The sequence below is a fragment of the Sorex araneus genome, chromosome 5 (assembly GCF_027595985.1).
Source record: "Sorex araneus isolate mSorAra2 chromosome 5, mSorAra2.pri, whole genome shotgun sequence".
NCBI lineage: Eukaryota > Metazoa > Chordata > Mammalia > Eulipotyphla > Soricidae > Sorex > Sorex araneus.
The window spans coordinates 127,435,893-127,449,114 of NC_073306.1; the positions used below are offsets into that span (position 1 = coordinate 127,435,893).

Sequence of the window (13,222 nt, forward strand, 5' to 3'; positions counted from 1 at the left end):
TGTTGGGGGGTGGTGGCTGAGGCGCTCCCCCCGCCCTCAGCGAGGCCACTGGTGTTTGCTAGTGCCAGGGGGGCGCGGCCTCTGCCGCCGGCTGCTCTCCTGGGGGTTGGGGATGGGGGGCGGCTGGTTCCCCCGCCCGGAAGGAGGACACCTCCACCCCCCTGCTGCAGGCTGGACACTGCAGTGCTCCCTGCAGGGCCGAGCCCGCTCCTGCCTGCCCGGGTTCGAGGGAGAGTGTGAAGAGAAGGGTGTTGCGCCCCGACATCGCCGCCGTTGTCGAGGTCGTGATATCATGGCTGTGGTGCGGCTGCGTGTTTCCGAGCACCGAATCGGAGCCTGTGCCGGAGAGGAGCAGGGCAGCGCAGACGCCTCAGGTGTCCCCGCGAGTCCCACTTCTCTGCTGTTCGTGGGGTTTGGCTCAGTGGGGGGAGGCACGGGTTCGACCTCTGACTCAAGCCTGCAGGTGACCCCAGAAAGCCGCTGGTCCCTCAGCCGCCCCCCGCCACTTGCCGATGGAGTTCCTTGCACCACCCGGGCTCAGGGGTACTGCGTCCTGTCCTGTGGGTTCGCGCCCGAGGCCTCCACCCACCCCGGCTTCCCGGGCTGTGTCGGGAGTTCACCCCCGGGTAAGAACCCGCAGCGCTGGACGTGATGCAGTGCCTTGGGCAGGCCGGTGGGAAGGAAAGCACGCGGCCTGCAGCCCGGGAGGACCCAGCTCAGCAGAGCAGGTGGACGCGGAGGGACAGGCTGTCACTAGTGCTAGTTCCCCTCAGCATGCCGGGCGTGTCCGGCTCGTCTTGGTCCAGCACCCAGGCCCTGGGCACCACAGACAGGCCCTGCCCTGCCTCACGGCCAGCTTCCAGGGGGACAGGGGGTTGTGAGGCAGTGGGGGGGTGGGGTGAGCCCGCACTGGGCCGGGGCCGTACCCGCCCGCCCAACCAGAGACCTTCCTTTGGATTTTGTTTATTTATTTATTTATTTATTTATTCTTTTTGGATCACACCCAGTGATACACAGGGGTTACTCCTGGCGGTGCTCGGGGGACCCTATGAGATGCTGGGAATTGAACCCGGGTCGGCCACGTGCAAAGCAAACGCCCTCCCCGCTGTGCTATTGCTCCAGCCCCTTCCTTTGGGTTTTATTCTATTTTATTTTATTTTTAATTTTTTTTTTATTGAATCACCATGTGGAAAGTTACAAAGCTTTCGAACACCCATCCCTTCACCAGTGCACATATTCCACCACCAAGAAGCACAGTAAACCTCCCCCGCACCCCCCCACCCCTCCTTTGGATTTCGAAGAGGAGAGTTCTTCCAAAGTGAGCAGACCCCAAACCTCTGTCTTTAAAAAATCAGAAGCTACACACACCTCTCTTGGAGACAAAGTGCCCTTTCCCCTCGTGAGACTGTCCCCGCAAAGGCCGTCTCCCAGCTGCCAGAGGGGCTGCCGGGGAGGGCAGCTGCCCTGACCCAGTGGGCTGCCCCAGCGCTGGCCGGGCTTCCTTAGGGCCGGCCTTCCCCGCCCTTGTGCTTGCCACCCTGTTGTTTTTTTTTTTCCATCTTCTTCCTCAGTTTCCCCCCCTCCCCCCCATAATAGCGCCCTCGTTCTTTGCAAATTTGTCGGACACACTATTGTGAAGAAAAAGGCCAAAGGTCGGGAGGGAGCCTGAAGGTCTAGCGCTGGCTTCCCGGCCCGGCGCTCTCTGAGGTGGGCTATAAATCACCCCTTGGTGCTCCTGTGAAGTGGGTAGAGAGTCTGTGTGGGCAGGAGAGACTGCACGTGGCAGGGCGCTTGCCTGGCACGTGGCCGGCCCCAGTTCAAGCCCCGGTACTGCATGTGCCAGAAGTACCAGAGCCCCTTTGTCACCCCTGAACACAGCCAGGTGTGACCCCCCCAACAAATAAACAGAAAACGGCCTGAACTGTAGTCCAGCGGGTACCCTGCACGCAGCTGACCCAGGTTCGATCCCCGGTAGTGATTCCCAAGTGCAGAGCCCGGAGTAAGCCCTGAGCACCAGTGGGTGTGGCCCCCAGACAGAAAAACAAAAACAGTTTTTGTGTGTGTGCATGTGGTTGTTTCGTGTGACGTGTTTCCAAAAGAAATCACCGTGAAACTATAATACATCATAGTTGGTTATTTTGCAGATCATCCCCCCCACCACCTAATGGCATATCATAAGTTGGTTGAAATCCGTTTCCTGCGTCTAAGTAGCCGCAGCTTCATGTCACCTTACGGTGCTGGCGTGCAGTGGGCAGGGACTGGAGACCCCTGGCCTCGAGGCACCCGCACCCATGGGCCCTGTCTTCTTCCCAGAGACAATCAAATCGTTGACGCTTTTTCCCCCCTGGGAAAAAAAATATATTGCTGCTTTAGTTATCTTTGTATGCATATTATTCCCTGCGAGCCATTTTATTTTCATAGGTTACATTTTCTTTGTGTTGTGGGTGGGGGAGGGTGGTTGAGGCCACACTCTGGTGCTCGGGAGTCACTCCTGGCCGTGCCCAGGATCAAGTTTAGTTTCATCACCCGCAGGACGGCACCTTAATCCCGGTACGACCTCTCTGGCTCCTGGAGGTGACTTTTTTTTTTTACATAGTCATGCTGGGTTAAGGAGCCCGTCTTACACTTAATTGCTAACACCGCCAACTTTACAGTGCGTTCTTGTCATCGTGTCCCTACATTGTGACCAATATTAGATATTCTCTCATTTTGTGTCACCCTCCTCCACTGTCTTAATTTGTAACCAAGTTGACGGGGAAGATGGTATCTCATCGTTGCTTATTTTGTACATTCTTGACGGCTACTGAGATTGCACATTGTTTCTGGATAATGGGCCGTTTCTTACTCCTTGTCTGTATATTGTCTGCACTGCCTTTCATATGCATTGTTTGTCTTTTTTTTTTCTCAGCAAGTTGCAGGTGTTCTTCATATACTTAGATTTAAGGATTTCATATGTGTTGCAAAAGCTTTTCCTAATCTGTTTATTAACGTCTGTTTTATAATCTAGAAAAACATTTTTACAAAGTGTCTGTTTTCCGTTTTTTTTTTTCTTCATACTGTCTGGATTTCTTGCCCTGTGTAGGAATAACTTCCCGACCTCAATGTTATATGAGCATTTTTCTCAATATTCTCTTCCTATACTTTTTGCATTTCAGTCAAATCCTGACGGTTCAATTCCTTTAGAATGTGTTCATACTTAGTACGAGGTCATGATCAAATGTGCTCTTGGATATGCCACGGCCGTTGGTTAAATAAACCATCTTTTCCTTTGAAAGGCATTTCTTTGTCATAACGAAGTTCCTGTGTTTACTTTTGTCTATTTCTGGATTTGCCATTCAAATCCACAGACTTATTTCTGCCCTTAGGTTACTACTGTTTGTTATACAAACAACATGTAATTCATAATATAAAATTTATTGTAATGTCTATCTATAATGAAATTTTGTCTTATAAGATAAATCTCCCCTGTTTTGAGGAAAGTGTGGTTTTGGGTTACACCTCCTGGTTCCTGGGGGCCAGTCCTGACTCCGTGCTCGGGGGTCACTCCTGGGGTGCCGGGACCCTGGGGACCAGGTGATGCTGGGATCAAACTCGGGCTTCCGCACGCCACATTGGGACTCCAGCCCATGACGCGCTCTGGCCCTCAGTTTAGCTTTTAATAGTTTTTCTTACTGTTTCTTGGCCAGTTATCTTGGATATTTATTACTTCAAATTGAAATGAAGAATGATTTTATCCATTACCCCTCCAAAAATTGTTTTTAATAAAACTTAATTTGAATTATGTAATCATCTTAGAAGGATCGGTTTGAATGCTGATGCTTTACACCTACGAGCAGGCTGCGGGGTTTGAAACTTATACATTCATTCTATTTTTTTCAACACTAAAGTTTTCATGTGCCTCTTGGGTGTATTATCAAAAATAAAACAGTATTTGTGGGGCTGGAGCGATAGCACAGCGGGTAGGGCATTTGCTTTGCATGCGACTGACCAGGGTTCGATTCCCAGCATCCCATGTGGTTCCCCGAGCATTGCCAGGAGTAGTTTCTGAGTGCAGAGCCAGAAGTAACCCCTGTGTATAGCCGGGTATGGCCCAAAAAGCAAAAAAACAAAACAAAACAAAAAAACCCTAAAAAAAACCAGAATTTATTTGTCCCAAGTAATCAAGGACCTTAGAATAGCAATGTTTTTATGTCCAATGTAACTGTTGAATTTGTTTTGATCTCCCCATTACTTTCATTTTGAACCATTAGTAGTTGTTTACATTTACCAAACTGCTTTGCTCACTGTCAGCTCTAAAATTTCACAGAATATCTCTGCTCAGTTTCTTTTGTGCTAGAGAATGTTTTGGGGGCCTGTGAATAGAAAGCTTGCTCAGTATTTGTCTAAACATTCTTTTCCCCACAAAAGTAAAATTTCAGCTGAATACAGAATTTTATTTTAAACATTTTTTTTTTTTTTGCTTTTTGGGTTACACCCGGCGATGCATAGGGGTCACTCCTGGCTCATGCACTCAGGAATCACCCCTGGCAGTGCTCAGGGGACCATATGGGATGCTGGGATTCGAACCCGGGTCCGCCGCGTTCAAGGCAAACGCCCTCCCCTCTGTGCTATCACTCCAGCCCCTATTTTAAACTTTTTTGTGTATGAGGGCAAACAGTTTTTCCCTCTCATTCTCAACTGGATTTTTAAGATAGCGTGTATAATTATTAAGAAAGTAGGTCTGGGGCTGGAGCGATAGCACAGCGGGTAGGGCGTTTGCCTTGCACGCGGCCGACCTGGGTTCGATCCCCAGCATCCCATATGGTCCCCCAAGCACCGCCAGGAGTAATTCCTGAGTGTAAAGCCAGGAATAACCCCTGAGCATCGCTGGGTGTGACCCAAAAAGCAAAAAAAAAAAAAAAAAAAAAAAAAAAAAAAAAAAAAAGAAAGTAGGTCTGCTTCTTTAAAAATTTTCAACCCAAACAGAAATTGCTCATGTGAGAAGTGGAAGTTTGGCCCCCCAAGACTTAGCTCAGAGGGCTGAGCAATGGCTTTGTGTGTGGGAGTCCTTGGTTCAAGCCTTCACACCTCCTGGTACCCTGAGCACCTCTGGGAGCAATTCCCGAGCACAGAGCGGGGAGCAACCCTTGAGTGGCCCGGCGTGGCCGAAAAGCTTGTTATTTTTCTCCTTTCTCCTTTCCTGGTTTTAGGTCCCGGAGAGAACCACTCTCTGGTTTTCTGTTTGCCTGGTTTCTTTTGGGGGGAGGGGCGGGGCAGAGCTTGGGGTCACCTACCCAGCAGTGCTTAGGGGTTATTCCTGGCTCTGCACTCAGAATTACTCCTGGCGCGGTGCTCGGGAGGCCCTATGGGCTGCTGGGGATCGAACCCCGGGTCGGCTGCGTGCAAGGCCAGTGCCCTGCTCACTGGAAACGCCTCTGGCCCCATGTTTGCCTTTTTTCTATGTTACCAGAAAAAAAAAAATAATAAGTGCCTGTGCAAGTGGACTTTTTCCACGATTCAATCCGCAGTTTTATGCGGAAGAGTCGCGCACGCAGCTTCGCAGCAGGGCCCTTTGCCCCTCCCCTCCTCCTTCCCTCGGTGACCGCTGAGATGCGCCTGGGTCCCGGCACGCACGTTTGCTGCTGGTGTTTGCTCAGCGGCCAACGCACACTTGGTCCCGGTGCCTGCTGCGGGCCCTTCGGGGGCCTGGCACACGCCGGGCCAAACACTGCATGGGTGCCAGGGCTCCTGGGGGTGGGGGGGTCATGCCCGGGGCCTCGCCTTGCTCGCGTGCCTTCCTGGGGGTGGTTTTGTTGCCTCTGTCCTGGGTTTAGTCCTTCCTCTCTGCTCAGGTATCGCTCTGTTTTTTGGTTTGTTTGTTTTGGGTCACACCTGGCGATGCTCAGGGCTTACTCCTGACTCTGCACTCAGGGAATCACTCCTGGTGATCTCAGGGGACCATGTGGGATGCCGTGGATCAAACCCGGGTCGGCTGTGTGCAAGGCAAATGCACTCCCCGTTGTGCTGTCGCTCCATGTACTATCGTTCCAGCCCCATCAGGTGTCACACGTGGTGATGCCTCGGGGGACCAGATGTGGTGCGAGGGATCTAGCCTGGGTCGAGGGATCTCGTCTGGGTCAAGGGATCTCGCCTGGGTCGAGGGATCTAGCCTGGGTCGAGGGATCTCGCCTGGGTCGAGGGATCTCGCCTGGGTCCGCTGCGTGCGAGGCAAAGCCCCACCCCCTGTACTCCCTCTCCAGCCCTCTCCCTCCTATTTGACAATGGGACGATAGTCTTTACCTAGCGCTGTCCTGTTAAAGTTCCTTCATTTTCCTTCTAAAGACAATTTGGTGTGTTTCACTGAATCCTCGTGGCCTTCAAAGGCACGTCCCTAGGAACGCTGACATTCGTCACCAACCCGGCGGGTTGCGTGTCGGCCATGTCCCTAGATGGTGCCAGCTGTCTTCTCAGAAGACTCTTTTCCTCTACAGTCCCGGAGCGCGGAGTGCGCTGGCCTCTAACTTCCGTTTTCCTTCTGGTCCCTTAGAATTTCCACTTGAATTAAGCAACGGTGGAAAACCAGGAGAAATGCGAGCAGGGAGAAGCTGAGCCTGGTGAGTAGCTGCGCCCCGCAGCCCTGGTTCTGTCTGAAGGGAAGACAAGGGTCCGAGTCTGCATGCCCGCTGAAAGCGGGGCAGGGTGCCGGGCCCTGCAGGAGGCGGGCGCTGGGCCTCGGGGCAGTGACCGAGCCTCCCCCGGGCACCCCGCCACACCCCCTCTTGCACCCGGTTTTCCCAGGGCCTCCGAAGGGCCCGGGAGGGTTTCCCCAGCTGTCCGCCCAGGCGGCTGGACCCACACAGGACTTTGAAAACAGCGGGCATGGTGCCACCTTGCCTGCCCACCCGCAGTGTGTTGTGAAGCTGTTTTCACAACCTCTGTGGGAATGCTCCTTCTGTGATAAAAAAGCAAACGCAGAACCTGGGCCCGAGAGCGGGCAGCACGGCCGCTGCAGGAGGGAGGTGGTGCGGGCCCGCGGGAGGAGGGGGGGCGGGTTCCCACCCGAATGTTCCTGGCCTGATGGGGTCGTGCCAGGCGGGGCGGGCGCCCCTGCCTCTCCAGCCCCGACGCCTTCCTCGCTGGCCGGCTCCATCTCCTTGTGCTCAGGGCAGTCTCCAGCCCTAGTTTGTTTCTTTCTTTCTTTCTTTCTTTCTTTCTTTCTTTCTTTCTTTCTTTCTTTCTTTCTTTCTTTCTTTCTTTCTTTCTTTCTTTCTTTCTTTCTTTCTTTCTTTCTTTCAGTCACCATGAGATACAGTTACAAGCTTCCATGTTTGAGTTTCAGTCACATTTAGTCATACAATGATCATACTCCCATCTCTTCTCCAGTGCACATTCCCCACCACCAGTGTCCCCAGTATCCCCCCCTTCCCTCCCCTGCCTCCATGGCAGACAGCTTCCCCCATACTCTCTCTCTACTTTGGGGCACTATGGTTTGCAATACAGATACTGAGATGCCATCACATTTGGTCCCTTATCTACTTTCAGCACACATCTCCCGTCCCAGATGATCCCTCCAACCATTGTCTTAGTGATTCCTTCTCTATCCCAGCTGCCTTCTCCCCCAGCTCATGAGGCAGGCTTCCAACTATGGGGCAATATTCCTGAGTGCAGTCCTGCTATGTCTGTCCCTCTCTTCTGACTCATTTCACTTAGCTTGCTACTCTTCATGACCATCCACTGATAAGCAAATTTCATGACTTCATCCTTCCTAACAGCTGCGTAGTATTCCACTGTGTGGATGTACCAAGTTTCCTTACCCAGTCGTCTGCTCTCAGACACGGCTTGTTTCCGGACTCTGGCTATTGTGAACTGTTCCAGCCCGAGTTTCTCAGTCCCAGGATTAGTGCTCCCAGCACCTCTGCTAAGACGCCTCCCCGCTGTGGCCAGGGTGGGGCTGGGTGACCCTGGGCCTCGCCCGGCTGTTGCTTGCCCAGCCCCAGACTGGCCCCTGGGCTCTGCACCCCGGGCAGCCCCGGAGGCAGGTGTTTCGGTGGCGGGGACAGAGCCTGCCCTTGTTGGTTCCGTTTCTCCTCGGGCCAGCTTGGAAGGAGGGCGGGGTGCCCGCCGCTGTGGCTGTTTAGGAGCGGCCGGCCCAGAGCCCCTGGACCTTGACAAAGCTGAGGTTACACGAGGGCTTGGGCTTGCATTTGTTTGTTTTTAAAATTTTTTCATTTTTTTAATTAATTTTTTAAAAAATTGAATCACTGTGAGATACAGTTACGAAGTTGCTCCTGATTGGGTTTCGGTCATACAGTGTTCCAACACCCGTCCCTTCACCAGTGTGCATTCTCCCACCTCCAGCGTCCCCAGTTTCCCCCCTGCCCACCCCCACCTCCTGCCTCCTGCAGCTGCCTCTAGGGCAGCACTTCCCCCGCCCCCGAGTGTGTGTCTGTGTGTCTCTTTCCTTTGGGGCCTTACGGTTTGCAGTGCAGGAGCTGAAGGTTATCCCGCAAATCCTTGACCTCCTTCCAGGCCAGTTCTTGTCCAGGGTGACCCTTTCCAACCACCCCGGCACAGTGGCTCTTTAGAGCTGGGACTTCAACCAGGATTCTGGATGGGCTCCTGGGGTTCGAGTCACTGGTTATCATGGGTGCTCTGTGTGTGTGTGTGTGCATACATGCGTGTGTGTGTGCATGTGCGCATATGTGTGTGTGAGCTTGTGTGTGCGTGTGTGCATGTGTATGTGTGAGTGTGCATGTGTGCTGTGTGTACGTGCATGTGTGTGCATGTGTGTGCACATGTGTGTGTGCGTGTGTTTGTATGTGTGATCAGCTGCAATGCTCCTCTGAGTACCAGCTTCCTGGAGCCAGATTCTGGGAATACCACCGACCCTCGAGATTTTCCTTTTTGGGGGGTGCAGTGGGATGCTCGTCCCGTCCCAGATCCCCAGCCCAGCCCAAAGGTCCTCAGGGCTGCTCCGGGGCGCGACAGGCCCTGCTGGCCCCCAGCAGAGGCTCCTGGGCTGCCCACTCTCGCCCCCGAGCATGTGATCTGTCGGCTGGTGTGTCCCGACTGGACGGAGCTTCCCGAGGGTGCCCCGTGGGACTCGGGTCTCGGGGGTGCCTGGGAGTCGGACACTGAGGGGCACAGCCGGGCTCCCCCCGCCCCCCGCCCCGCAGCCTGCGGCATCTTCGTGTCTCGGATCTTCGTGATTTACCCGAGTTTCTCCTTCCTATCCTCATTGGCAGGACCCGGGGTCACACTCACTCTTGGTGGCCACCTCCTTTGGGGGTGGTACTCCCAGCATGGTGCTCGCTGGAGCTCCCAGCTCTCATGGCAGTGCTTACGCATGTGGCTGGGATGGAATCCCGGTTCTGCCAGACTCTGAGGGTTCTGGGCACTGTTTTCTGCCAGGCCCCCACCAGCCGGGGCAGCTTTCCGCGCTGCGGGTGGCTGCTGCTCCAGGCTTCACGGGTCCTACGGGGACCTTAGCGTGCCCAGACAGTGTCCCGAGGAGACGGCCTCCGCCTCCCCCGCGCCCCTCGAGTGCGCCCGAGAGCAGACGCGCAGGCCACGACTCTGGGGGATGCTCAGGAATGTTCGAGAACTGGCCGGCAGGTTCCGGAACTCCCAGAGGCACCCAGGAAGCTGGAGCCCCAAGGTTTTGGGGGGCAGCTCTCCCCGGGCCTGCGCCCCGTGCGCCCCGACGTCTGCCCGGTGACCCTCTCGCTTCCTGCCTCCGGTAAGGCGGAGCTGTGGCTCTCTGGGGCAGCACCCAGCTGCCCTCTCCCCACCCCCCGGCCCCCGAGGGGCCCCAGACGCCCACCCTGCCCTGTTCTCTGCCCAGCTTGCTGCTTGCCTTTCCTGGGGTCCCTGCGAATATTTGACTTCTAAAGACAAAGCAGAAACAGCAGGAAGTGACCTTGCTGGGGACTTCGGCAGCTTCCCTGGGTGCTGAGGGCGAGACTTCCAGCCCGGGCCTGCGCTGTCCAGCCGGGGTCTCGGGTCAGGGCGAGGCCTGCCACGCCATGCGGCACCCCCCACCCCTGGAGGTGAGCGGGGGTTGGGCCCACACAGGCTGCCCAGCCTTGCTCTGGCCCCCGGAACATTGGCAAGTCGTAAGCCTTCACCAGTGTCACTGGCCCCGCGCTGTTCCCGAGGGGAAAATGACCCAGGGGAGTGGACATGGGCTGGGGGGGAGGGTTGAGGATGCTGCGTTTCAGGCTTGTACAGATGTCAGTGGCCATGCCGCTCTCCGCTGTCCGGCCCAGGGTGTGTGGGTGCTCTGTCTTTCCACCTGCTCCTGGGCATGGGGGCTGGTCCCGGAGCCACCAGGAGGGGGCGTGAGTCTCCTGGGACCCTCAGTGACTCAGGGCCCATGTGGGGCTGTGGTGCTGGGGGCGGGGTCCTTGAGTCCCACAGGAAGGGTTTTCCTTGACTTTGGGACCCCCCTGGTGGCACCGGGGTATCTGTGCTCAGCATCACCCCCTGAACTGCCCAGGGGACCTCAGCCGGCAGAAACTAAGCCCAGGCCTCCTGCAAGTAAGGCCTGCCTGTGCCTCCTCCCTCTCTCCTTCCCCTTCCTGCCCTCCCTCTCCCCTCCTCCCTCCCTCCCTCTCCCTCCCCTCCTCCCTCCTCCTTGCCCTCCCTCCCACTCCTCCCTCCATCCCTCTCTCCTTCCCTTCTCTTTTTTCCTCCCTCCTTCCTCCCCTCCTTTTCTCTCTCCTGCCTCCACCCCTCATTCCAACCCTCTCTTCTCTCCCTCCCTCCCTCCCTCCCTCCCTCCCTCCCTCCCTCCCTCCCTCCCTCCCTCCCTCTCATCCTTCCTCAACTTATGAGGCAAGTTCTCTACCACTGATTGATGCCCCCAGCTCAGGATCAATGATTTTTTTAAGTGAAAAAAGTCCACTGAAGTATCCAAGATGAACCAGGGAGAACTCTCTCTCTCTCTCTCTCTCTCTCTCCTCTCTCTCTCCCTCCCCCCTCTCTCTCTCTTCCCCCTCTCTCCCCCTCTCTCTCTCTCCCTCTCCCCCCTCTCTCCCTCTCTCTCTCTCCTCTCTCTCTCCCTCTCCCTCTCTCTCCCTCTCCCCCCTCTCTCCCTCTCTCTCTCTCCTCTCCCTCTCTCTCTCTCTGCTCTTGCCGTGGGCAGGGGCGAGCGGCTGGGCCTTGTCCCCACGGGGAGGGCAGCCCCCCTCCCACCCCCGGCCGCACGCAGACTCGGGTCAGAAGGTGGAGCTGGGCCCTTCCCCGCGACCCTGCCTGGCGGGGCCTGCCCGGAAGGTGCTGGGACTCCGTGCTGGCGGTGCTGGCAGAGGGGACCGAGTGGTACTTGGGGGTGGGGGTCGGGGATGGAGCCCTCCCCGGGTCGGGGTTATGACGCCCGGGTCCGAGGGCCAGTCCGTCCGTCCGAAGAGGCTGTCCGCCGCCCGGGGCCTCTCTGGACAGAGCGAGGGGCATCCAGAGACTCCGAGTGCTCGGTGCTCCTGCTCGGGGGCGCAGGGCGGGGGGCGCTGCCGCTCGGGGGCTCAGTCTGCCTCCGGGCTGGCCCCCTTCCCCCTGCGGGCCACGAGGGTCAGGCCGGGCCGCGTGGGCATCCCCTGGCCCCGCGCCCCCGCCAGAGCTGGGACCGAGGGCTTCTCGGAGGGGGCAGCCGGGACACGGCGGGAGGCACCGAGGGACCGGAGCAGGTGGATTCGGCTGCCGGGTCGGTCTTTCGCGGGGGCCAGGGGTACCCCCAGCCCCGGCCCCGCCCCCCGCGCCTGGACAGGCTCCCGGGGTGGGGGGACGGGCTGCAGGGGCTCTGGGCCCCGCGCCCACGCCCGGCTGTGCCCCGCTGTGCCCAGGGACCCCCGCGTCCTCGGAGTCGGGATCAGCTCGACCCCTCTTCCCGGGAAGGGCCGAAGCGCCGGCCGCGACCGGCTGCGCGGGAGCCCGAGCGTGAGGCCACGCGCCTCCCCGGGACACGGCGGGAAGCCGGGCCGCGCGCGCCGCCTGCTGGAGCCCGGGGGCACTGCCGGGCCGGCCCGCCCCGGGGCTTGGGCCCCCCCCCAGGCTCCCGGAGCACTGGACACGCCCAAGTCCCCGCAGCCCCGCCTCCTCTCCGCCCACTCCCTGCCAACGTCAGCCAGCTTCTTCGTATTTGTTTATTAAAATTATTTTTTTATTTTTCCCTTCGAGTCCCCGTGAGATAGACCCTTACAAAGCTGTGATTAGGTCTCAGTCCTGCAGAGTTCCAGCACCGTCCCCGCACCACGGTCCCCAGCTCCCTCCCGTCGCCCACCCCCTGCCCGCCCCCCAGCCTGCCTCCATGGCAGGCGCTTTTCTTCTCCCTCTCTTTCTCTGTCTCTCTCTGTCTGTCTCTCTCTCACTCTCTCTTTCTCTCTGTCTCTATGTCTCTGTTTCTCTCTCCGTCTTTCTGTCTCTCTGTCTCTGTCTCTCTGTGTCTCTATGTCTCTGTTTCTCTCTGTCTCCCTGTCTCAGTCTCTCTCTCTCTCTCTCTGTTTCTGTGTCTCTTTCTCTGTCTCTGTCTCTCTCTTCGCCCCCTCTTTTGGGTCAGTCAGCTTCTAAAACTGTTTCAGAACTATAACGGACTGAGCCACACCCAAGAGGAACCTTAGAGCACCTTAGAGCAAGCTTGCCTAGTCGCACAGACCCGCCTGCCTAGTTCCCCCCCTGCTTTCCCCCCCACCCCACCCCCTGCGCCATCTCTCCTGCGCGGTGTGGAGGTGCTTCCTGCCCGCTGGTCTCCTAGACGGTCTTGCATTGCGAGGGACGGTGGGCCCGGCAGCTTCTCTTGCTTTTTCAGAAAGACAAAGTTGGGGCTGGAGCAATAGCACAGCGGGGAGGGCGTCTACCTTGCACGCGGCCAACCCGGGTTCGATTCCCAGCATCCCACAGGGACCCCCGAGCACCGCCAGGAGTGATTCCTGAGCACAGAGCCAGGAGTAACCCCTGTGTTTCGCCAGTGTGATCCCCCCCAAAAAAAGAGAGCTATTCATGATTGGGTTTCAGGCATGCCGTGATTCAACACCAATCCGCTTCCCCCACCAGAGCCCCCCCGCCACCCCCACTGCCCCCCACCCACCAGCTTGCTTCTAAGAGAGGCGCCTTAGAGATCTATAGCATGTCTGTGCTGTGGTTTACGGCGCAGTTGCTGAAAGGGTTCCATACACAACACTGTGCCCCCTTTCAGCACCCCCTTCCTGGTGAACGCTCCCCTCCACCATAGACGTTGCCCCTTCCTGTC

The 13,222-nt window shown here is 57.1% G+C and overlaps 1 protein-coding gene across 2 annotated transcripts in view; it reads left to right on the forward strand.

Annotated features, from left to right (window-relative positions):
• The window catches only part of PKIG (cAMP-dependent protein kinase inhibitor gamma), a 77,739-nt gene that overhangs the window by 57,251 nt on the left and 7,266 nt on the right, over window positions 1–13,222 (forward strand). For both annotated transcript variants that reach the window (XM_055140579.1, XM_055140580.1), the window contains exon 2: window positions 6,527–6,593. The gene's annotated coding sequence lies outside the window, so the exon portion shown is untranslated. The remainder of the gene's footprint in view (window positions 1–6,526; window positions 6,594–13,222) is intronic.